Source organism: Phyllobates terribilis, unplaced genomic scaffold (assembly GCF_046119375.1).
Source record: "Phyllobates terribilis strain yellow unplaced genomic scaffold, ASM4611937v1 Scaffold_3__8_contigs__length_932513732, whole genome shotgun sequence".
In the NCBI taxonomy this organism is placed as follows: Eukaryota; Metazoa; Chordata; class Amphibia; order Anura; family Dendrobatidae; genus Phyllobates; species Phyllobates terribilis.
This window is the reverse complement of record NW_027362763.1, coordinates 907,173,548-907,200,674: the sequence shown is the minus strand read 5'-3', so window position 1 is coordinate 907,200,674 and position 27,127 is coordinate 907,173,548. Positions and strand designations below refer to the sequence as shown.

The 27,127-nt window shown below is 45.1% G+C and overlaps 1 protein-coding gene across 16 annotated transcripts in view; it reads left to right on the top strand.

Annotated features, from left to right (window-relative positions):
- The window catches only part of LOC141257787 (uncharacterized), a 1,010,546-nt gene that overhangs the window by 616,946 nt on the left and 366,473 nt on the right, over positions 1 to 27,127 (top strand). The window lies entirely within an intron of this gene.

Below are 27,127 nucleotides of genomic sequence, written 5' to 3'. Positions count from 1 at the left end.
GTCAGGACAAATAATTTTATTAGCATTTAGGGATAAGCATTACCATTGGGGTATAGTAATATATGCACAAAGGAGTTGTTTTCCATTTTTCCATATACTAAGCCACCACACAAAATATATTTGCATAGTTAGAGAGGTTGAAAAAAGATATACCGTATTTTTCGGATTATAAGACGCACTTTTTTCCCCCAAATTTGGGGGGAAAATGGGGGGGTGTCTTATAATGCGAACTATACATATCCGAAGCACTTACCAGCGTTGGTGGTGCGGGGTCCCAGGATCGCTGCTGCCGGAAGCTTCTGCCTTCCGGCATAAGCAGGAGTCGGAAGATGGCTGCGGTCCCTTTGCTGCGGTTCTCATGCTGTGGTTCTCATGCTGCAGGCCCCTTGCTTGCAGTAGGTGTCTGGTGGTGCGGCGGCTCCGCTGACATTTTGTAAAAGCTGGAACCCCACACCTTCCATACTGATCCATGCGGCAGTCTCCGGGAAAATGACCGCGGGAGACGGCGCATGCGCAATTGAGATCTCGGGTGCCAAGATCTCAGGAGATGAGATCTCAGTGCCGAGATCTCAATCTGAGCATGCGCCGCCTCTAGCGGCCATTTTCTCGGAGACCGCCGCATGGATCAGTATGGAAGGTGCGGGGCTCCGGCTTTTACAAAATGTCGGCAGAGGCCCCGCACCACCGGACACCTACAGCAAGCAAGGGGTCCACAGCATAATGACCACAGCATAGGGACTTCTAGCAAGGGGACCGCAAGGAACAGGACCGCAGAATGGGGACCGCAAGCAATGGGACCGCAGCATGGGGACCACAAGTAAGGGGACCGCAAGCAATGGGACCGCAGCATGGAGACTGCAGCCATCTTCCGACTCATGCCTCTGCCAGAGGGCAGAAGCTCCCGGCAGCAGCGATCTCCCGACTCCTGCCTCGACCCTGCCACCTGGGACCCTGCCACCTGGGACCCTGCTCCACCAACACCTCAGGCCCCCAGGTAAGCTGATTATAACATGCACTGGTTTATAAAAAAAACAAAATTTTTTCCTATTCTCCTCCCCAAAATTTGGGGTGCATCTTATAAACCGGTGTGATTTATAATCCGCAAAATACTGTAAGTCCAACTAATTTAATGGGGTTTTCCGGTTTCACAAAAATACCCTGTTTCCCGGGTGCAGCTTGTTTAAAAAAGCAAACTGTGCTTTACCCACCCTGCCTTTCTCCAGCACTGAATTCTCACTGCTGCTCTTAGTGCGTGTTACTGTCTGTAGCCCTGATGTCTCATCAGAAACGCTGCAGCCAATAACCGAACTTAACAGCTCATCCTATCAACTAGGGCAGAGTAGCTAAACTCAGATTTTGACTGTGGCAAAACTTCTTTAATCTATAATCCTACAGTTTTGATCCAGTAGGTGGCAAAAAAATTCCTTCTTCTCTCCAAATATCAGAATAATAATCTCTGAATCTCAGCCCATCTCCAGCAATCTAGTATCCGTAACTCGTGAAATTCTCTTTGAAGAAAGCAATCTAGTCTCTTGAGATCAGAGCATTTTATATTTCATCCATGGAACTTCTTAGCATGGACCAGCTGGATTATGAATTTTTTAGTTTGTTTTTTTTCAAGTTTTTATATATTTGCCTCTTAATGTAGTGAAGCAATATGGCATCACTACTCTGATGGCCTTCTGGTCTGGATAGACTGTCTAACTTAGCTATAAGTGGTATTCAAAGGGGTTGGGAGACTCCCTGCTAAATCATATAAAAATCATGGACAGTTCCTTTAATATGTTACTAAAAAACACTATTTATGATCATATCTTTAACCAGCAGTTGTATGCAGGTATCATCCAGATCACCCAGACAAATTATAATTGTTACATATTTTGGATTTCTTAAGTAGTATTCGATCTAATACACTGCTCAAAAAAATAAAGGGAACACTCAAATAACACATCCTAGATCTGAATGAATGAAATATTCTCATTGAATACTTTGTTCTGTACAAAGTTGAATGTGCTGACAACAAAATCACACAAAAATCATCAATGGAAATCAAATTTATTAACCAATGGAGGCCTGGGTTTGGAGTCACCCCCAAAATTAAAGTGGAAAAAAAACACTACAGGCTGATCCAACTTTGATGTAATGTCCTTAAAACAAGCCAAAATGAGGCTCAGTATTGTGTGTGGCCTCCACGTGCCTGTATGACCTCCCTACAATGCTTGGGCATGCTCTTGATGAGGTTGCGGATGGTCTCCTGTGGGATCTCCTCCCAGACCTGGACTAAAGCATCCGCCAACTCCTGGACAGTCTGTGGTGCCACGTGACGTTGATGGATGGAGCAAGACATGATGTCCCAGATGTGCTCAATCGGATTCAGGTCTGGGGAACAGGTGGGCCAGTCCATAGCTTCAATGCCTTTATCTTGCAGGAACTGCTGACACACTCCAGCTATATGAGGTCTGGCATTGTCCTGCATTAGGAGGAACCCAGGGCCAACCGCACCAGCATATGGTCTCACAAGGGGTCTGAGGATCTCATCTCAGTACCTAATGGCAGTCAGGCTACCTCTGGTGAGCATATGGAGGGCTGTGCAGCCCTCCAAAGAAATGCCACCCCACACCATTACTGACCCACTGCCAAATTGGTCATGCTGAAGGATTTTGCAGGCAGCAGATCTATCTCCATGGCGTCTCCAGACTCTGTCACGTCTGTCACATGTGCTCAGTGTGAACCTGCTTTCATCTGTGAAGAGCACAGGGCGCCAGTGGCGACTTTGCCACTCCTGGTGTTCTGTGGCAAATGCCAAGCGTCCTGCATGATGTTGGGCTGTGAGCACAACCCCCATCTGTGGACGTCGGGCCCTCATACCACCCTCATGGAGTCGGTTTCTAACCGTTTGTGCAGACACATGCACATTTGTGGCCTGCTGGAGGTCATTTTGCAGGGCTCTGGCAGTGCTCCTCCTTGCACAAAGGCGGAGATAGCAGTCCTGCTGCTGGGTTGTTGCCCTCCTACGCCCCCCTCCACGTCTCCTGTGTACTGGCCTGTCTCCTGGTAGCACCTCCAGCCTCTGGACACTACGCTGACAGACACAGCAAACCTTCTTGCCACAGCTCACATTGATGTGCCATCCTGGATGAGCTGCACTACCTGAGCAACTTCTGTGGGTTGTAGAGTCCGTCTCATGCTACCACAAGTGTGAAAGCACAACTAACATTCAAAAGTGACCAAAACATCAGCCAGAAAGCATTGGTACTGAGATGTGGTCTGTGGTCCCCACCTGCAGAACCACTTCTTTATTGAGGGTGTCTTGATAATTGCCAATAATTTCCATCTATTGTCTATTCCATTTTCACAGCAGCATGTGAAATTGATTGTCAATTAGTGTTGCTTCCTAAGTGGACAGTTTGATTTCACAGAAGTTTGATTTACTTGGAGTTATATTCTGTTGTTTAAGGCTATGTGCCCACGATGCAGAAATGGTCTGGATTTTTCCTGAGTGTTTCTGCGTCTCCCTGGCAGAAAAAATGCATTGTACATGCGTTTTTCCTGCCAGGGACATGCGGATGTGAAGCGTTCTTCACATGCATTTCCGCATGCGGGTTGACAAGCGCTTTCCAAGCGATTTTAGCATCACTTGGAAAGTGCTTGTCAACTTGGTCACACTGTATAAATCCATTCAAAAGGCATGGATTTATATATTGTGACTAGTGTTGAGCCACCCCCGTAGTGTTCGGGTTCGGTTCGGTTCGTCGAACACCGGGATGTTCGAGGAACTGTTCGTCGAACTGTTCGTCGAACACCTTAGAACACCGTCGAACACCGTTAAAACCAATGGCAGGCAAACAAAAACACATAGAAACACATAGAAAACACCTGCAAAGGTGTCCAAAAGCTGACAAACTGCTCAGAAGACACTCTCTTTAAAAAAGCCGGCCGGCAAATTCAGCAGCGGCATACACCGGTACCCGACAATTTAGACAAGAAGGAATAGAGCATCACACATAGATTAGATAGATAGAAACATGTCAGTCACACATATAAGAAGCACAGTGACAGTGTTGGTTACTGCAATTGTCATTTAGTGTAAAGGATTTATTAAAAAAAATATTAGTGTTTTCATGCACCGTCTCTTTAAAAAAGCCGGCCGGCAATTCAGCATCTGTACCCGACAATTTAGAACAGAAAGAATAGAGCTTCACACATAGATTAGATAGATAGAAACATGTCAGTCACATATATATGAAGTACAGTGATAGTGTTGCTTACTGTACTTGTCATTTAGTGTAAAGGATTTATTTAAAAAAATAATAGTGTTTTCATGCACTGTCTCTTTAAAAAAGCCGGCCGGCAATTCAGCAGCGGTACCCGACAATTTAGAACAGAAAGATAGAGCATCACACATAGATTAGATAGATAGAAACATGTCAGTCACATATATATGAAGTACAGTGATAGTGTTGGTTACTGTACTTGTCATTTAGTATTAAAATAAAGGATTTATTATTAAAAAAATTGGCGTGGGGTTCCCCTTAATTTTAGGCTCTAGCGGAGGTTAAGCAGACGGCTGGGGCAGATGTTTGAAGCCTGGGAAGGGGGTAATACCCACGGAGCTTCCCAGGCTACTAATATCAGCCCCCAGCTGAATACATAGCCTTTACTAGCTATTAAAATGGGGGACCTCCCAAAAAAAATGACGTGGGGTCCCCCCTAATTTAATAGCTAGCAAAGGCTAGGCAGACAGCTGGGGGCTGATATTAATAGCCCAGGAAGGGAGCCATGAATATTGGCCCCCTCCCAGGCTAGAAACACCAGCCGTCAGCCGCCCCAGAAATGGCGCATTCATAGGATGCGCCAATTCTGGCACTTAGCCTCGCTCTTCCACGCTGCCCTGGTGCGGTGGCAGGGGGTAATAGGGTTGGGGTTGATGTCAGCTTATAATGCCAGCTGACATCAAGCCCAGGTTAGTAATGGAGAGGTGTCTATAAGACACCCCCATTACTAACCCCATAGTCAAAGTTAAAAAAAAACACAAACACCCAGAATAAAGTCCTTTAATTGAAATAAAGACACAATCCTTTATTGTTCTAAATTAAACCATACCATCACGCCCATTCCAGCTGAAGCCAACGATCTCCTGCAATAAAAGAAAAATAATAAAGCAACCTCATCCTTACCTTTCCATGGTTCCCACGACAGCTTCAGCTCTGCTACATCGAGATGACAGGCTGGACCGCAGCAGAACGCTGCCATCCAGCCTGTCATCCCGCAGACACTGAGAAGCGCAGGCTTGCTTGCGCTGCTCAGCGTCTCTCTGTGACGACATCCAGATGAGCCGAGTTCATGTCCAATGAACTCGGCTCACCTCATGCACGTCACTGACAGCGTGGGAAAATTCTCACGCTGAAGCGCTGATTGCAGGAGAATTTTCCCACGCTGTCAGTGACGTGCAGGAGGTGAGCTGAGTTCATTGGACATGAGCTCACCTCATGCACATCACTGACAGCGTGGGAGAATTCTCCTGCACTCAGCACTTCAGCGTGAGAATTTTCCCACGCTGTCAGTGACGTGCATGAGGTGAGCCGAGTTCATTGGACATGACCTCGGCTCATCTGGATGCCGTCACAGCGAGACAGTGAGGAGCGCAAGCATGCCTGCGCTTCTCAGTGTCTGCGGGATGACAGACTGGATGGCAGCGTTCTGCTGCGGTCCAGCCAGTCATCTCGATGTAGCAGAGCTGAAGCTGTCGTGGGAACCATGGAAAGGTAAGGATGAGGTTGGTTTATTATTTTTCTTTTATTGCAGGAGATCGTTGGCTTCAGCTGGAATGGGTGTGATGGTAAGTATGGTTTAATTTAGAACAATAAAGAATTGTGTCTTTATTTCAATTAAAGGACTTTATTCTGGGTGTTGTGTTTTTTTTAAATACTTTACTAGAAATTCATGGCGGTCATGTCTAATACTGGCGTGACCCCATGAATTTTGGGCTTGGGGCCAGCTGATAATACCAAGCTGGCCCTAACCCCTTTATTACCCAGTGAGCCACCGCACCAGGGCCCTGGATGAGTTGGGTACAGCGCCAGAAGATGGCGCTTCTATGAACGCGCCATTTTCCGGGGTGGCTGCGGACTGCAATTTGTAGCGGGGGGGGGCCCAGAAAGCTTGGGCCTCCCTGCGCTGCAGATTCCAGCCCCCAGCTGCCTAGTTGTACCTGGCTGGACACAAAAATAGGGCGAAGCCCCACGTACTTTTTTTTTAATTATTTCATGAAATTCATGAAATAATTAAGAAAAAAAGGGCTTCCCTATATTGTTGTGTCCGGCCAGGTACAAATAGGCAGCTGGTTGATGGGGGCAGCCCGTTCCTGCCTGCTGTACCTGGCTGGACACAAATATAGTGCGAAGCCCCACTTCAATTTTTTTTAATTATTTCAGGAAATTCATGAAATAATTTAAAAAAAATTGACGTGGGGCTTCGCACTATATTTGTGTCCAGCCAGGTACAGCAGGCAGGAACGGGCTGCCCCCAACCACCAGCTGCCTATTTGTACCTGGCCGGACACAACAATATAGGGAAGCCCTTTTTTTCTTAATTATTTCATGAAATAATTTAAAGAAAATTGACGTGGGGCTTCGCCCTGTTTTTGTGTCCAGCCAGGTACAACTAGGCAGCTGGGGGCTGGAATCCGCAGCGCAGGGAGGCCCAAGCTTTCTGGGCCACCCCCGCTGCAAATTGCAGTCCGCAGCCACCCCGGAAAATGGCGCGTTCATAGAAGCGCCATCTTCTGGCGCTGTACCCAACTCATCCAGGGCCCTGATGCGGTGGCTCACTGGGTAATAAAGGGGTTAGGGCCAGCTTGGCATTATCAGCTGGCCCTAAGCCCGAAATTCATGGGGTCACGCCAATATTAGACATGACCACCATGAATTTCTAGTAAAGTATTTAAAAAAAACACAACACCCAGAAAAAAGTCCTTTAATTGAAATAAACACACAATTCTTTATTGTTCTAAATTAAACCATACTTACCATCACGCCCATTCCAGCTGAAGCCAACGATCTCCTGAAATAAAAGAAAAATAATAAAGCAACATCATCCTTACCTTTCCATGGTTCCCATGACAGCTTCAGCTCTGCTACATCGAGATGACAGGCTGGACCGCAGCAGAACGCTGCCATCCAGCCTGTCATCCCGCAGACACTGAGAAGCGCAGGCTTGCTTGCGCTCCACAGTGTCTCTCTGTGAGGGCATCCAGATGAGCCGAGTTAATGTCCAATGAACTCGGCTCACCTCATGCACGTCACTGACAGCGTGGGAAAATTCTCCTGCACTCAGCGCTTCAGCGTGGGAGAATTCTCACACTGAAGCGCTGAGTGCAGGAGAATTCTCCCACGCTGTCAGTGACGTGCAGGAGGTGAGCTGAGTTCATTGGACATGAGCTCACCTTATGCACGTCACTGACAGCGTGGGAAAATTCTCCTGCACTCAGCGCTTCAGCGGGAGAATTCTCACGCTGAAGCGCTGAGTGCAGGAGAATTCTCCCACGCTGTCAGTGACGTGCAGGAGGTGAGCTGAGTTCATTGGACATGAGCTCACCTTATGCACGTCACTGACAGCGTGGGAGAATTCTCCTGCACTCACCGCTTCAGCGTGAGAATTTTCCCACGCTGTCAGTGACGTGCATGAGGTGAGCCGAGTTCATTGGACATGAACTCGGCTCATCTGGATGTCGTCACAGAGAGACGCTGAGCAGCGCAAGCAAGCCTGCGCTTCTCAGTGTCTGCGGGATGAGAGGCTGGATGGCAGCGTTCTGCTGCGGTCCAGCCTGTCATCTCGATGTAGCAGAGCTGAAGCTGTCGTGGGAACCATGGAAAGGTAAGGATGAGGTTGCTTTATTATTTTTCTTTTATTGCAGGAGATCGTTGGCTTCAGCTGGAATGGGCGTGATGGTAAGTATGGTTTAATTTAGAACAATAAAGGATTGTGTCTTTATTTCAATTAAAGGACTTTATTCTGGGTGTTTGTGTTTTTTTTAACTTTGACTATGGGGTTAGTAATGGGGGTGTCTTATAGACGCCTCTCCATTACTAACCTGGGCTTGATGTCAGCTGGCATTATAAGCTGACATCAACCCCAACCCTATTACCCCCTGCCACCGCACCATGGCAGCGTGGAAGAGCGAGGCTAAGTGCCAGAATTGGCGCATCCTATGAATGCGCCATTTCTGGGGCGGCTGACGGCTGGTGTTTCTAGCCTGGGAGGGGGCCAATATTCATGGCTCCCTTCCTGGGCTATTAATTTCAGCCCCCAGCTGTCTGCCTAGCCTTTGCTAGCTATTAAATTAGGGGGGACCCCACGTCATTTTTTTGGGGGGGTCCCCCATTTTAATAGCTAGTAAAGGCTATGTATTCAGCTGGGGGCTGATATTAGTAGCCTGGGAAGCTCCGTGGGTATTACCCCCTTCCCAGGCTTCAAACATCTGCCCCAGCCGTCTGCTTAACCTCCGCTAGAGCCTAAAATTAAGGGGAACCCCACGCCAATTTTTTTAATAATAAATCCTTTATTTTAATACTAAATGACAAGTACAGTAACCAACACTATCACTGTACTTCATATATATGTGACTGACATATTTCTATCTATCTAATCTATGTGTGAAGCTCTATTCTGTCTGTTATAAATTGTCGGGTACCGCTGCTGAATTGCCGGCCGGCTTTTTTAAAGAGATGGTGCATGAAAACACTATTATTTTTTTTGATAAATCCTTTACGCTAAATGACAAGTACAGTAAGCAACACTGTCACTGTACTTCGTATATATGTGGCTGACATGTTTCTATCTATCTAATCTATGTATGATGCTCTATTCTGTCTGTTATAAATTGTCGGGTACCGCTGCTGAATTGCCGGCCGGCTTTTTTAAAGAGACGGTGCATGAAAACACTATTATTTTTTTTGATAAATCCTTTACGCTAAATGACAAGTACAGTAAGCAGCACTTTCACTGTACTTCGTATATATGTGGCTGACATGTTTATATCTATCTAATCTATGTGTGAAGCTCTATTCTTTCGGTTCTAAATTGTCGGGTACAGGTGTATGCCGCTGCTGAATTGCCGGCTTTTCATGTTTCACTGTTGGCACTGTTCCCATCGATTTGGGCAATCACTGTAATGCCACAACCACCATGGCTGTGGCATTACAGTGAGTGGCAGACAATCCCTGCATGATTGGTGCTCTAAATAGCGCCAGACATGCAGGACACGCTTTTGGTGCACGAACAGTTATCGAACATAACCTCGAACAGCCGAATTTTTTGCAAATCGTTCGGGTTCGTCGAACAACTCGAACACCGCCCAAAACAGCTCGAATTTGAGATTGGCGAACAGTTCTAGTCGAACACCGCTCATCTCTAATTGTGACCCCAAAGAATGGTTAAAAATAAAAAAAAATAAATCTATACTTACATTCCGATGGCCTCCGCAGTCTTTCTTCGCTCCGTCCTGGCTGCCGGCAGATCGCGGTACACTGAAGGACCTGCCGACGTCAGCATCGCGTGACCCGTCACATGACTATGACGTCAGCGCAGGTCCTTCAGTCCACCGCGATCTGCCGGCATGGGAGGACGAGCGCAGCGGGGGCCATCAGAAGGTAAATATAACATTTATTTTTTATTTTATTCTTTTTTTCACAGGTTCTATGATACCCGGGTCCGGAGGAGAGTCTCCTGTCCTCCACACCCGGGTACCATCCACACATTGGAACGCATGGAATGCGCATCTATATATACAGTGATGCGGAATCCATGCGTTCTAATGCAAGTCAATGGCGGCGCAAAATAATTGGTAGTGCTGCGTTTTTTTCCGCAATGCTAATCCGCAGCAGAAATTTCCGCAGCATGTGCACAGCACATGCGGATTATCATTGGGGAACATGGCAGGCCTTCTACCATGCATTTTTTAAGCATTTGTGCAGCGCTTTTGCCACTGCGGAAACGCTTAAAAAACGCATCGTGGGCACACAGCCTAAGTGTTCCCTTTATTTTTTTGAGCAGTGTTTATTCTGAATAGTATGAGACTTTCCAAGCCTGAGGCTACATGCCTACTTTGTGTAGAGAGATTAAATATTATCGCCAGTTTAGTAGGAATATGGATTGATAATTAATACACGTTTCACCATGTCATTAAATCTGTTATAGTAGTGTTCAAAATAATAGCAGCGTGTTCAAAAACATGAGTTAAGGACAAAATTCTTTATACTAGTTTTTATTTCCATGCATTGGGAAGATTGAACACTGTTTTCTAATTCAAAACATGAAGAGAAATGTATATAATTTTTAACTACTTTTTAGAAAATAACAAAAAATGAACTTTGGGCTGTTCAAAAAAATAGCAGTGTCTGCATTTTTCTTTATAAACTGACAATATGTACTTTTTTTTAGGATTTAGCATTCCTGTGATTCACTAACCTAATACTTAGTTGTATAACCACAGTTTTTTAGAACTGCTTCACATCTATGGTGCATAGAGTCAACTCATTTCTGTCACCTGTCAACTGTTATTCCAGCCCAGGATGCTTTGGCTACATCCCACAATCTCTTGGCATTTGTTGGCTTTCCCTCAGAAACGGCATCTTTGATGTCACCCCAGAAGTGTTCTATCGGATTAAGGACCGGGGATTGGGCTGGCCACTCCATAACTTCAATTTTGTTGCAGCCCTTGGACCCAAAAAGAACAATTTTACTTTCATCAGTCCACAAAATGTTTCTCCATTTCGCTTTAGGCCAGTTGATGTGTTCTTTGGCAAATTGTATCCGCTTCAGTACATGTCTTTTTTTTAACAGTGGGACTTTGCGGGGATTTCTTGCTAAGAGATTAGCTTCACACGTCTTCTAACTGTCACAGTACTTACAGTTAACTTGAGACTGTCTTTGATCATCCTGGAGCTGATCATTAGCTGAGCCTTTGCCATTATGGCTATTCTTCAATCCATTCGAATGGTAGACTTCCGTTTTCTTCCACATCTCTCTGGTATTGCTTTCCATTTTAAAGCACTGGAGATAATTTTGGCTTACAGACTATCATTGTCTGCACTTCTTTTTTTTAAGTTTTACCCTCTCCAATCAACTTTTTAATCAAAGTACGCTGTTCTTCTGAACAATGTCTCGAATGACCCATATTTCTCAGGCTTTCAAGGAGAAATGCATGTACATCATGTGCTGGCTTCACCCTTAAATAAGGGCCACCTGATTCACACCTCTTTTTTCACAGAATGATTGACCTCACTAATTGAACTCCACACTGCTATTATTTTGAATACACCCCCTTTCAAATAATTATTCAAATACACAGACTCAAACATGCAGATCATGAATGCTGAGTCTGGTGGTTTTCTTACAATCTACTGTACCAACTGGTAAATTGTTTGACATGTGGTAATATAATTTATATCAAAAACAGTGATTAATCTGGTTAGTCATATTGGACTGCTATTATTTTGAACACTACTGTATCAACTTGGGAGCATTTAAATCACATATTTGGGCATCGAATGTTTAAATCGACTGTTTATTTAAAGGCTCTAGTAATGGTTAAAGTAAAATATTTAAATTTATATCTATGAAAATAATATTTCTAAGAAAAAGTATCTTTTTTGTAATATTCTAGATGATCTGTGATCTGATTAAGCTGGAAGTTTATGGTAAAATATTTGAAATGGCATTATTTTTTTTAGAAATATGTTATCTGCCGGCATTAAATAAAGTCTCCAGGCTCTCGCCCCTAGCGTTCTGGTCTTTACGCTCTATTAAAACTGGTAAAGCTATGAAAAAGTCTTGTCGTAAACTTTAATTTCCAAATTTCTTACTGATGATAACTTTTAGTGATGAGCGAGCACTAAAATGCTCGGGAGCGCGATGCTTGGGTCGAGCACATTGGAATACTCGGGTGTTCGACCCAAGCAATGAGCCCAATGTAAGGCTGTGTGCCCACGAAGCATTTTCCAAGTGTTTATGCTGCGGAATTTACGCAGCGTAAATGCTTGGGAAACGCTTGGTAATCCGCCCCCCTTGGTCCCCAATGACAAGCCACAATGTCAATGCCCATGCTGCGGATTTTTCCGCAGCATTTATGCTGCGCTCAAAAATCCGCAGCATGTCCATTAATTTTGCGGACACGCAGCGTAATCACCGCCATTGACTTGCATTGGACCGCGTGACATCCGCATCACTACATGTGGATAAGCGGATATCACACGGTTCAATGTGCGGATGGTACCCAGGTCTGGAGAAGAGAAGACTCTCATCCAGACCTGGGTACCATAGAAACTGTAAAAAAAAAGAATTTAAAATAAAAAATAAAGATTATACTCACCTTCCGATGTCCTCCCAATGTTTTGTCCGCTCCGTCTGGTCTCTTGCATTGCTCGCGCTGTTGTGAAGGACCTGCCATGAGGCCATTGAGTCATGTGACCTGACACATGACTGAATGACGTCACCGCAGGTCCTTCACACCACCGCGAGCAGTACAAGACACGGGACGCGGCGGAGATACCTTCCGATGTCCTCCCGGTGTTAAGTATAATCTTTATTTTTTACCATTCTTCTTTTTTTTTTTTAACTAACTTGGTCACACTACTATAAATCCATGCCGGTTGCGTGGATTTATATAGTGTGACCAAGTTGTCAAGCACTTTTCCAAGTGATGCTAAAATCGCTTAGAAAACCGCTTGATAACCCGCATACAGAAATGCATGCAAAAACGTTTGACAAACGCTTCTACCTGGCGGGAAAAACGCATGTAAAAACCGCATGCGTTTTTCCTGCCAGGGAGAAGCGTAAAAAATATGCAGCATTTCTGCATCGTGGGCACATAGCCTAAGTCTATGGGAAACTCGAGCATTTTTCAGGTGGCTCCCCCCGGCGATCTGCAGAGGGCCTAAAAATTGCCCAAATCGATGAGAACAGTGCTCAAATGGGGACAGCATAGGGAAGACTCCTGGAAGCATTTCTGACTCCCCGGTCAGTTCTGTCAACATGTTGTCAGAGTATAACGTCACTTTTATGGACTCACAATAAAACATACCAAAACGAAACCAAAACGGATTTTCCTGGGAAATATGTTAAGGATCATCCTTTCCAGGGTAATGACTTGTATATAAAGCAAAATAAATAACTAAAAACAAAAATGCTCCTCCACACGTTTTTTCCCTTTTGCATTGCTTTCAACCGTGACAAATGCATTCACCAGGAAATTTCATTTTAACATTTTACAACCTTATCTGGCCATGTGGTGTGTGAGATATCATCAGACACATCGTGTTTCATTTATGAAGGAGGGACTCTTAAAGTCACAAAGCCTATTTTTATAGGGCCATCAGGCGGCCTTTACTATTCTTAAAGAGTCAGCAGTCGGCCCTCACTATTCTTAGAGAGCCATCAGCTGGCTATGTTTTATTGTTCCCATTACTAAAGAGTGGGTCTCCTATACTGTTATTGCGTTTGCAGTGAGTGGCAGGGCTGCCCAAAATTTGGACTTACCCCAATACCACTTTGAAAATTTGGATGCACCCCAATACCCGTTTGAAGAGACTTAGAGGAGGGCCTCCTGAAAACAATGTTCCTATTATTAGGAAGTGGGTCTCCCATTGTGTTTGCCTATGCAGTGAATGCAAGGGTTGCCAAAAATTTGGAGGCACTCCAATGCCCCTTGGAAGAGACGTGGAGGTCAGAGGGTCTTCTGAAAACAATGTTCCCATTATTAGGAAGTGGGTCTCCCATTGTATTTGCCTATGCAGTGAATGCAAGAGTTGACAAAAATTTGGAGGCACTCCAATGCCCCTTGGAAGAGACGTGGAGGTCAGAGGGTCTTCTGAAAACAATGTTCCCATTATTAGGAAGTGGGTCTCCCATTGTGTTTGCCTATGCAGTGAAAGCAAGGGTTGCCAAAAATTTGGAGCCACTCCAATGTCCCTTGGAAGAGAAATAGAGGAGGGCCTCCTGAAAAAAATGTTCCCATTATTAGGAAGTGGGTCTCCCATTGTGTTTGCTTATGCAGTGAATGCAAGGGCTGCCAAAAATTGGGAGGCACTCCAATGCCCCTTGGAAGAGACGAGGGGGAGGGCCTCATAAAAAAATATTCCCATTAGAAAGGAGCGGGCCACCTATACTTGTAATGCCCATGCACTAAGTGTATGGGCTGACAAACATTTACCCCTGGGGGGTATACATGAACATACTATATATAAAAAAAAATTTATGGGCATCATAAACACCCTTTAAAAAAATTATGTGGGTGTTGCATCACGGACCACGTTCACCCTGGTGTTATGGTGTTGGAGGATGAGGATGAGGAGAAGGAGGAGGACAAGAGCAAATAGCCAAAATCAGGAAGTGTATACCCATGTGTGTATGTGAGGAGGTACATGGGAATACACCTCCCAAAAAAAGACACTGGATTTGAGTTTGTTACGCTGCTATCATTCGGTGGTATTGAGAAGTCTGGCCCAATCCAGCCCTTGTTCATTTTTATAAGAGTCAGCCTGTCAGCATTTTCAGTTGACAGGCGGATGCGCTTATCAGTTATAATTCCACCAGCGGCACTAAAAACCCGCTCTGATAAAACACTGGCCGCAGGGCAGGCCAGGACCTCCAAGGCATAGAGAGAGCCAGTTCATTCCACATATCCAGCTTGGATACTCAATAATTATAAGGCACAGAGGAATCACGGAGGACGTTGGTACGGTCGGCAAGGTACTCTCTCAGAATCTTCCCAAACTTTGCACTCCTTGTGAGAGTACGTGGGGCCTCAGGGCCTGTGCAATGGGAGGGGCTGAGAAAATTCTCCCAGAATTTTGACAGTGTTCCCCTGCCTCTGCTGGATTGAAGTTGTGTCTCTCTCGTCTGTACTCCTTGGTTGTCCAACGAACTGTGACCTCTGCCGTCAGCGTTTTGAGGTGGGAATTTTTTTAATAGTTCCGCAACAAGGGACTTCTGGTACAGCCCCATTTTTGTAGACCTGTCCGCCTCAGGAATAAGAGATATAAAGTTCTCCTTGTAGCGTGGGTTTAGAAGTGTCACCAACCAGTAATGACTGTCACCCAAAATTTTGAGAACGCGAGGGTCATGGGAAAGGCAGCGTAACATAAACTCAGCCATGCGTGCCAGACTGCTAACAGGCAAGACTTCCGTGTCCTCACCAAGAGGATGACTGACCATGCTCTCCCCCTCCTCCTCCTCTCTGTCCTCTGGCCATCAACGCTGAACAGATGGTATGACAGCTGTGCAGGTAGTACCGTCTATAGCGCTTGAAACTAGCTCCTGTTCGCCCTTCTCCTCCTCCTCTTCCTCATTGTCACCCAATCCACATTGGGATGAGTTGAGGCTGGGTTGTGTGTAATCACCCTGTATGGTTCCTTGCTCCATCTCATCGTGCTCCGCCTGCAATGCATCCTCTTTGATTGTGAAAAGTGAACAGCTCTTCAGAGTGTCCAAGTGTGGGATCATTTGTCTCCGAGCACTCAGCATGGTGGGAGGAAGGAGGATCAGGGTGAGGAATATGCAGTCCAGACTCACGGCTACTGAGACTTGACCGTGTAGAAGACAGGGCGGTGGTGGTGGCTAAGTGACTGGAAGCATTATCCGCTATCCAACCAACAACCTTTTGACACTGCTCTGGGTTCAATAGTGGTGTGCTGCGGTCTCCTAGGAATTGGGACAAGAAGGTCGGGCGAGAAGATGTGGGTGTTTGCTGTGGCACAATTTCAGTTGCCCACGGCCTTGGCCTCGGCCTTTGCATGCACCATCACCATCACATCCAGTTCCTCGTCCCTTGCCACGCGCCTAGCCCATTTTTGGATTGAATTTGGAGAGAAGTTATATGTAATCCGTGTGATGGAGAAACCACAGTTTTAAATACCTGGCCTGCAGGTAACTATTTTGAACAGTAAACCGGTGCCAAAAACTTTGCTGCCACACTGAAAAAAAATTTGAATGGAGGCCAAAAATGGCAGTATTTTCAGCGCAATTATATGTGATCTGTGTGACGAACAAATCACAGTATTAAATAGCTGGATTTTTAGCACTGTAATATGGAAAGGATCTGGCTGTATTCTGCAGTGCCAACAAGCAAATGGCGCAGAAAAACGGTGTTCTCTGGATTGCTTTTTAAGCAAATAATGAGGATTAAGATCCAAAAAAAATTATTCATGGCCCCTGAGACTTGGGCCTTTGTCTAGAAATATCTAACAGCAGCAGAAGGCAGAACTGGAATGGAGCCTCTTGTGCTATATGCACTGCAGTCTGCTATATACACTGCCTGCCTATATACACTGCCTGACTAATATCTCTGCAGATGGATTAGTCCTCAGAAGGACTGTTTGTTGAGATGGATATGTGTAATGTACTTGTTTTTTCCCTACACTACCTAATACACAACCAAATCTCTCCCTAGCTCAGCAGCACCTCTCCCTACACTGCCTGATTGCGGAGTAGACTGACGAGAACAGCGGCGCCAGGTCTGATATAGACCTGATGACGCTGTGCGGCCAGCCAATCACCGTAATGCCACAACCACAATGGCTGCGGCATTACATTGAGTGGCAGGCAATCCCTGCATGTTGATTGGTGCTCTAAAGAGCGCCAAACATGCAGGGAGGGGACCCAAGCATCCACCCGAGCATCTCGCAAGTACTCGGCGAGCTCCGAGCATCTCGAGTACTGAGATGCTCGTTCATCACTAATAGCTTTCTTTACTTTAGTTTCCACACACTGGAGCATTTTAAAAGGACACAAAAAAAACGAAGGAGCCATTTCATCAAACAAGTTGCCCCAGAAATCTGATGTAAAAGTGCAATGGCAAAAAAAATTCAATGTGTAGAGTTAAGCAGGATAGGTTGTGGACGAGAACGGACCGATAAATTCATGATAATTTATGCCACAAAAGTGATTTAAATTATGATAGAAATGTGCTCTTGTGCAGTTCATGATTGAAGTACATTACTGACACTGGCACACAGCAGCTGAAAGATGTGCCAAATTCATTAAGAGATGCACATCTCTTAAGGATTGCGGTAGATCTTACTCCAGTGCACCCTATACAAAACACCAGTCTTGATTAATATACCCCTATGTGCTTTATTGTCGTACTTCTGTAAGTTCCAAGTCTATAAGTGAAGTACTGAGCACTTTTACCCTTCTCCAAGGTACTGAAGTCCAAAAACCCAAGATTTTTTGATGCTGATGGGAGCAAGTTTTTTTTAAATGGTAGGCAATGGAGCCCAACACTTTTGTTGTTTACATTTCATTTTTTAAGTATAGTACCTGCTGTAAACTTGTAATCGAAGTCGGTTATACAATGGAGCGCAGACACAAATCCTATGCAAAAGGCTCTGGATGTGACACTTTTAGCGCTTGTGGAGAAAAGTCTTCCTGTGTTCAAAAGCAACACAGGCCAATGATATCCGATGCTCTGGCACAGAAGTCCAGTTATGAATATTGTTTGGGGTTTTTTTGTGACAGACGTAGGTCCTATAGTTATGGGAGACATATTTTCGGCATTGTGACGAAGTGGCGAACATAATGCATTTACTTACATAACTGTGCAGTCTGCGCATCAGCCTCAAATTAATATTAGCCAGACGGATAACATTATACAGTATAGACCAAAAGTTTGGACACACCTTCTCATTTAAAGGTTTTTCTGTATTTTCATGACTATGAAAATTGTACATTCACACTGAAGGCATCAAAACTATAAATTAACACATGTGGAATTATATACTTAACAAAAAAGTGTGAAACAACTGAAAATATGTCTTATATTCTAGGTTCTTCAAAGTAGCCACCTTTTGCTTTGATGACTGCTTTGCACACTCTTGGCATTCTCTTGATGAGCTTCAAGAGGTAGTCACCGGAAATGGTCTTCCAACAATCTTGAAGGAGTTCCCAGAGATGCTTAGCACTTGTTGGCCCTTTTGCCTTCACTCTGCGGTCCAGCTCACCCCAAATCATCTTGATTGGGTTCAGGTCTGGTGAATGTGGAGGCCAGGTCATCTGGCGTAGCACCCCATCACTCTCCTCCTTGGTCAAATAGCCCTTACACAGCCTGGAGGTGTGTTTGGGGTCTTTGTCTTGTTGAAAAATAAATGATGGTCCAACTAAACGCAAACCGGATGGAATAGCATGACGCTGCAAGATGCTGTGGTAGCCATGCTGGTTCAGTATGCCTTCAATTTTGAATAAATCCCCAACAGTGTCACCAGCAAAGCACCCCCACACCATCACACCTCCTCCTCTATGCTTCACGGTGGGACCCAGGCATGTAGAGTCCATCCGTTCACCTTTTCTGCATCGCACAAAGACACGGTGGTTGGAACCAAAGATCTTAAATTTGGACTCATCAGACCAAAGCACAGATTTCCACTGGTCTAATGTCCATTCCTGGTGTTCTTTAGCCCAAACAAGTCTCTTCTGCTTGTTGCCTGTCCTTAGCAGTGGTTTCCTAGCAGCTATTTTACCATGAAGGCCTGCTGCACAAAGTCTCCTCTTAACAGTTGTTGAAGAGATGTGTCTGCTGCTAGAACTCTGTGTGGCATTGACCTGGTCTCTAATCTGAGCTGCTGTTAACCTGGGATTTCTGAGGCTGGTGACTCAGATAAACTTATCCTCAGAAGCAGAGGTGACTCTTGGTCTTCCTTTCCTGGGGCGGTCCTCATGTGAGCCAGTTTCTTTGTAGCGCTTGATGGTTTTTGCAACTGCACTTGGGGACACTTTGAAAGTTTTCCCAATTCAAGTTTTCCCTATTCAGTAGGACTATCAGCTGTGTATCCACCAGACTTCGGCACAACACAACTGATGGTCCCAACCCCATTTATAAGGCAAGAAATTCCACTTATTAAACCTGACAGGGCACACCTGTGAAGTGAAAATCATTTCCGGTGACTACCTCTTGAAGCTCATCAAGAGAATGCCAAGAGTGTGCAAAGCAGTCATCAAAGCAAAAGGTGGCTACTTTGAAGAACCTAGAATATAAGACATATTTTCAGTTGTTTCACACTTTTTTGTTAAGTATATAATTCCACATGTGTTAATTCATAGTTTTGATGCCTTCAGTGTGAATGTACAATTTTCATAGTCATGAAAATACAGAAAAATCTTTAAATGAGAAGGTGTGTCCAAACTTTTGGTCTGTACTGTATAGGCCATGTTTCCTATGTTTCAAAAGCTAAAATCATGATAGGAAATATGGCATTAACATCTCCTGCCTGGGACCTCCAGGTGGGCTGATATCCTGAAGGTTGGGGATCTCCTAATTTTTTGGGACCTAGCTGCATCCCATTTACCTGCATCCATCTGAGGTCACCAAGGGGAGGTATGTGGGAGTGACTCATATCTGATAAAAGCAGATTCTGAATTATTGTCATTGTTCAGTGCTGGGAGATACAGCTTTCTGTAGGACTGTGCCATATTCCAAGTGGACTGCTCCCCTCCATAAACACTGGCGCTATTTTTGTGACATCAGGTCTAGTAATTTTTATTTCTTATCCCCTTTTATTTTACTGGAAATTTTAAATATTTAGTAGGCAGTGTGTATAAAAGTATACAAAAGTTATTACAAAAGGGGACAAAACAATACAGTATATACTGTATATACTGTATATGTATATACTGTATTGTTTTGTCCCCTTTTGTAATAACTTTTGTATACTTTTATACATGCTGCCTACTTTTCGGGTTAAATATTTAAAATTGAATAACTTTGTTCCTCTTGCTCTATAAACCACATCCCTGAAGCCTCATGAGGCCATATGTTATCAGTCACAGGTATCCAATCGGCCTGTATAAATAATTGATGTGGCAGCTAGTTTTTTTGTTGGTTCTTGTGGAGCTTGGCAGTGACCGTTCTAAAGTTTATATATAAACCCGTGTGTTGAGATCTGATGTCTATATACTATACTTTCAGTAGGAAGAGTACAATAACAACCTAATAGCGAAAGCTGCAGTCACCTTGCACATCAATTGTCAGTCAATTGCGTGATTGCTCTCATGACTGGGGGCAGCAGAATGTGTGTTCGTGACAAATTGGTGGCAGCACTGGGATATCTACATGTTCCACTGGCTATTCCCTGACAACACCTCACATCAAAATTTGTTACATATATTATTTTGTATGACCGCCATGATTTTTAAGGACAGCACCAAGTTTTCTAGTGATGGAATGAACAAGTTGGCGAAATGTAGCGCAACATCTACCTTTTTCCATTGTTCAATACTGACCTCTTTTAGAGCCTGGATGATGTATGGAAAGTGACGCTCAAGTTGACTCTTCAGTATTCCCCATAAGTATTCAATTGGGTTCAGATCAGGAGACATATTGGGTCACTGAATCACTGTCACCCAGTTATTCAGAAATGCAGAAGATGTGTGTTTTGATGGTAGAATCTTCTCTTTCAATATAGAGCAGCACTCCTGTGAATTCATGATACTATCGATGAAATGTAGCTCCCCGACACCAGCAGCACTCATGCAGCCCAACATAAGAACACCACCATGTTTCACTGTAGGCACCATGTATTTTTCTTTGTACCCCTCACCTGCAACGGCATACTGTTTTGAAGCCATCAGTTCCAAAAACATTAGTTTCAAAAACATTTATCTTAGTCTCATAACTCCAGAATATAAAGTTCCAGTAGTTTTCAAATTTATCACCATGAACCCTGGTGTTACGCACGTGGTTGTGGAAACCCTGTGCCACGGTCCGAGGAGAGCCTGGAGGGGCGTAACTAAGTGGCCACCTGGATCTTCACTAGAGTTCCTGAGTGTGTGGTTATACTTGGACCCAGGTGGATGCCAGGCACCACTCCAGGACAGACCCTGGAGCTGCAGCAGCTGACCCCCTAAGGGGTGTAGGGAAGCAGGGATGGACTTGAAGTGTCATGGTGGCCAGTAACTAGATAGCAGGAGGATGGATACTGCACGGCTGGTAGACAGGAGGGAACGGGAACACAGGACGGACAAGTTCAGACTCACAGGAGCTGGTTCAGACTAGACGAATAAGGGAGGAGGTAACCGCTACGGACCAGGCAGATCAGGATCAGGACTTGCTATAGGCAGAACCATATTTGGAGCAGGTTAAGCCAGGATGGACATTATCAGGAACAGGGAGCACTGGTACAGGGATCTTACAGCTTAGATGGACATGTAAGACACTACAGGACTAGAGTTGCCAAGGCACATCCCTATAGGAGAGGGTGCCTTAAATACCTGATGTCTCCCAGCCATTGACTGGGGACATTTTCAGAAGCACGTACGCTGCACCTTCAAGAAGCAGGGAGCGTGCACACCTAAAGCACACTCCCAGGAGACCTGTGTGCAGCATTGTCCTAACATCTGACAAATTGTAGGCTTTTTCATACAAAGACTTTAGGAAAGGCTTCCTTCATGGTCGACACCATGGATGCTTTTCCTCTCCAGTGTACGTCATATTTTGTCATGGGAAACACTCACCCCGGTTTGGCTTTCTACTTCTTTAGCTAACTGCAGTGAACTTGCATGTAGATTTTTTTCAATCTTTCTCCTCTGAAGACACTCTTGTTTAGGAGTTAACTTCCATGTTCGGCCTGGAAGTCTCTGTGAGATGTTTGCAGCTCCATCTTTGTTAAATTTTTATATCACTTTTGCTACAGTTTTCAGGTCTTGTCACATCTCTTTCACGTGGTGCCATTGCTGACAGTATGAAATAGGAAGATGTTTTCATTGTTAAGCAACGTCCTTTTTATAGTTATTTGTCTGCTGGACACCTGTTCAATGAATAATTAGATTTAACTGTGGTTGAATTGGTTCTCGATCACACCCATTCTTAAAACGGCCTCCCTTGACTCATCGCCCCATATCATTTCTCCTCTATGCCTCAAAACTACTGGAACAGCATGTCCATCTTGAACTGTCCTCCCACCTCTCCTCCTGCTCCTTCTTTGACCGGTTACAATCTGGCTTCCGACTGCATCATTCAACCGAAACTGCCCTATTTAAAGTCACCAATGACCTAATAACCGCCAAAGTCAAGCGACACTACTCTGTCCTTTTCCTCCTGGATCTGCTTCTGCCTTCAACACAGTGGACCATTCCCTCTTAGTACAGATTCTCTCATCTCTTGGCATCACAGACTTGGTCCTATCTTGCATCTCTTCATACCTAACAGACCAGACATTTAGAGTCTCCTACTCACACACCACCTGCTCATCTTGCCCCCTATCGGTCAGTGTCCCCCAAAGCTCAATTCTACTCTTCTCCATCTACACATTCAGGCTGGGACAGCTCATAGAGTCTTATGGCTTCCAGTATCAACTCTATGCTGATGACGCACAGATTTGGCTCTCTGGACCCGATATCACCTTACTAACCAGAGTCCCACAATATCTGTCTGCTATTTCATTCTTCTCCTTTGCTCAATTTCTAAAATTTAACATGGACAAAACAGAATTCATCATCTTTCCCCCATCTCACGCAGCCCACCCAACAGACCTAGCCATCAAAGTCAATGGCTGTTCACTCTCCTAAGTCAAGCAAGCTCGCTGCCTCGGGGTAACCCTTGACTCTGCTCTCTCCTTCTAACTACATATTCAAGCACTTTCCATCTCCTGCCAACTCAAATATATTTCCCACATTCCTTAACAAAGAATCTGCAAAAACACTAGTTCATGCCCTCATTATCTCCCGCCTCAGCTATTGCCACCTCCAGCTCTGTGGCCTCCCTTCTAACACTCTTGCACCCCTCCAATCTAGCCTAAACTCTGCTGCCCAACTAATCAGCTATTTCCCAGCCTCTCCTCTCTGACAATCTCTTCAGTGGCACTCCATTGCTCAGAGACTCCAGTTCAAAACCCTTCTCTACTCCCCTCTCATCTCCTCTTCCCACAATTGCATACAAAATTTCTCCCGTGCATCCTCCCTACTCTGAAACACTCTACCCCAACATATCATACTCTCTCCTACCATGGAAACCTTCAAAAGGAACCTGAAAACCTACCCCTTCTGACAAGCCTACAACCAGCAGTGTAACCCTCATTCCACTATACCACTGCAAGACCAGCTCTACCCTCACCTACTGTATCCTCACCCATCCCTTGTAGACTGTGAGCCCTCGCGAGCAGGGTCCTCTCTCCTCCTGCACCAGTCAGTAACTTGTATTGTTCATGATTATTGTACTTGTTTTTTATTATGTATACCCCTTTTCACATGTAAAGCGTCGTGAAATAAATGGTGCTATAATAATAATAAATAATAATAATTCTTATAAATTAGAATTTTGTGTAGTCTAAAGTTTGGCTTTGCTCTTAAGACTTGAAAGTATATTCATTTTTGCAACATGGTTTTGCATTCATTTGTTTGGAAAATTACTATTTTGTGTATGCCAAATTAACAAATCTTTTTTTAAATCAATGTCCCACATTTGTGGGAGCATTTTATAATAGGGTATCCCGTACAAATGTTAATTCTGAAATTCTGAAAAGAATCTAAAGGTTTTCTGACAAATATGTTGGGGGGTACTTATTTATGCTGAGCACTGTATATATTCTAGATGTCCACATGACAAGCATTGCTGTTGATAAATTAGTTTCCTGATATTACTGGTAATGCTCAACTAAAAAATGTGCCCCAAAGGTGCATTTAGTAGTAACACAGAAATCTTTTAAAGAAACGTTAGCTGTCATCTTGTGACAATACTTTGATTCTACGATTTTATATATAGACTCATCCTCATAGGTTTTGTGTTTCTGCTATAATGAAGTTATCCAGAGATAGAAAAACACTAGTGTTGAGCGAACCTGCTCGGATAAGGTGTTATCTGAGCACGCTCATGTGCTAACAGAGTATCTTTGGCGTGCTCGAAAAATATGTTCGCATCGACACAGCTGCGTGTCTGTTAGACATTGATTGCCTGTTTGTTAGCCAATCCCTGCATGTGTTGTGGCTGTCTAACAGCCGCAAGACATGCAGCCTCAGTGACGCGAACATATTTTTAGAGCACCCCGAAGATACTCTGTTAGTACCCGAGCGTGCTCTGATAGCACCTTAACCAAGCACGTTCACTCAACACTAGTGTTGAACGAGCACTAAAATGCTCAGGTGCTCGAAGCTCGGGCCGAGCTCACCGTGATACTGGGGTGCTCGACCCGAGCAACGAGCCCAATGTTAGTCTATGGGAGACCCGAGCATTTTTACCGCGGCACCCCCGGCAGTCTGTAGAAAGCCTAAAAAGTGCCCAAAACGATAGCGACAGTGCTCAAAAGACATGGGGACAGCATGGGCATCGCCCAGGAAGCATTTCTGACCCCCAGGTCACTGCTGTCAACAACGTGGTCAGAGGTATTAAGCCACTTTAACGGGCTCACAATAAAACTTTCAAAAACGAAACTGAAACTGTTTTCCTGTGAAATATGTTAAGGAACTTCCTTTCCAGGGTAAAGACTTGTGAATAAGGTAAAATAAATAACCAAAAACAAAAATACTCCTCCACACCTTGGGCTATGTTCGCAAGTAGCATTTTTTATGCGTTTTTGCACTTTTGTATTGCTTTCAACCGTGACAAATGCATTCACCGGGAAATGTCATTTTAACATTTTACAATCTTATCTGGCCATGTGCTGTGTGACACATGCATACAGTGCTGAAAAGACTTGGGAACAGCATGGGGAAGACCCCTGGAAGCATCTCTGACACCCAGGTCACTGCCTAAAAGTGTGCCCATCAGAAGTGATCCTTTCCACATCAGAAGATGCAGACTTGCAACTATCCCCGTGCAAGTCCTTGTCCCAGGGCAGTGTTCAATTGTACCTCCCCATTCCTTGCAATGCAAGCGCAAGTATGCAGCCTGCCACCCACCTACCCCCAGGCTGCAATACCATACTGCTAGCTTGCTTGCACTTGAAATGGGGCCTTTTAGTTTGAAGGAGGCCGAAGCTGGCCAATACCTCATGACTGGTTCCGCAGCGAGGTATCCATACTCAATCCCCAGCCGCCGGGCAGCCGGGTATCCACGCACGGTCCCCAGCCGCCTGGCGGCGGCCGGGTGTCCATAGATGGTCCCCAGCCACCCCTATTTCTCCTTAAAACTTCCCCCACACTTTTCTTAGCCTGGCCTGCTTTAGGGCAGCATTGAACGAGCCCACCAGAGAACCAGACTCCTCCGGTGGGCCCTGGCTTCTCCATCAGGGGAGTTGAGAGTGCCAAGGTGAGGAGCATGATGATGATGATAGAAGTTAGCATCTGCTTTGTTTTCTTGGAATGCAAGCGTAAGTGTGCAACCAAACACCCACCCACCCCCAGGCTGCAATACCATACTGCTAGCTTGCACTTGAAATGGAGCCTTTTAGTTTGGAGGAGGCCGAAGCTGGCCACTACCTCATGGCTGCTTCCGCAGCGAGGTATCCATACTCAGTCCCCAGCCGCCCGGCGGCCGGGTGTCCACGCTCGGTCCCCAGCCGCCCCGCGGCCGGGTGTCCACACACGGTCCCCAGCCGCCTGGGGGCGGTCGGGTGTTCTTAAACGGTCCCCAGCTGCCAAGAGTGCCAAGATGAGGAGCATGATGATGATGATAGAAGTTAGCATCTGCTTTGTTTTCTTGGAATGCAAGCGCATGTATGTAGAAGCGGCTAGGCCTGAGGTGGTCAGCGTTTTGGCACATATCCTACCTCCTCCGAGGATTGCTGGATGTTTTCCTGCTACTATCCCAGTTCTATGACTCCCGTTAAAACAAAGCTTCAGGTGATGAATGATGGAAGAGGTGGTGGCAAAGGAGAAATAGCAGGAGGAACAGGGACCATTCACATCAATATCAGGCCAGTCAACCACACATGTCTTGTAGGATATGTTTCTGTACCAAAAGGAGCGGTTCAGCTACACAGTTAAAGGGCATGCAGTGAGTGCAATGCCTAACAAAAATTTCGAGGCACTCCAATGCCCCTTGGAAGTAACATGGAGGTCAGAGGGCCTTAACTAAACCGTTTTTTCATTTATAGCAACTGGGTCTCCTGTGCACGGCTGGCCTAAGCACTGAATGGAAGGCATTCCAAAAATTATGAGGAAATGCAATGCCCCTTGAAATAGACGTGGATTACAGCATACTAAAAACCTTCTACCCATTATTGGGGAATGGTTCTCCCTTAGTGTTCGCCTCGGCATTGAAAAGCAAAAGCTGACTAAAATTAGGAGGAAATGCAATGCCAGTTGGAAGAATGGTGGAGATCGCAGTGAAATAAAAAGACAATATCAATGCCCCTTGGAAAAGTGGTGGAGGTCACAGTAGCTTAACAAGACGGTTTTAATGCCCTTTGGAAGAATGGTGGAGGTCGCAGTAGCTTAACAAGACGGTTTTAATGCCCATGGGGAAAGTGGTGGAGGTCGCAGTAGCTTTACAAGACGGTTTTAATGCCCCTTGGAAGAGACGTGGAGGTTGCAGTAGCTTAACAAGACGGGTTTAATGCCCCTTGGAAGAGACGTGGAGGTTGCAGTAGCTTAATAAAGACAGTTTTAATGCCCCTTGGAAGAGACGTGGAGGTTGCAGTAGCTTAACAAGACGGTTTTAATGCCCCTTGGAAGAGACGTGGAGGTTGCAGTAGCTTAACAAGACGGTTTTAATGCCCCTTGGAAGAGACTTGGAGGTTGCAGTAGCTTAACAAGATGGTTTTAATGCCCCTTGGAAGAGACATGGAGGTTGCAGTAGCTTAACAAGACGGTTTTAATGCCCCTTGGAAGAGACGTGGAGGTTGCTGTAGCTTAACAACACAGTTTTAATGCCACTTGGAAGAGACGTGGAAGTTGCAGTAGTTGAAGAAGACGGTTTTAATGCCCCTTGGAAGAGACGTGGAGGTTGCAGTAGCTTAACAAGACAGTTTTAATGCCCCTTGGAAGAGACGTGGAGGTTGCAGTAGCTTAACAAGACGGTTTTAATGCCCCTTGGAAGAGACGTGGAGTTTGCAGTAGCTTAACAAGACGGTTTTAATGCCCCTTGGAAGAGACGTGAAGGTTGCAGTGGAACAAAAAGACAATATCAATGCCCCTGGGAAAAGTGGTAGAGGTCGCAGTAGCTTAACAAGACGGTTTTAATGCCCCTTGGAAGAATGGTGGAGGT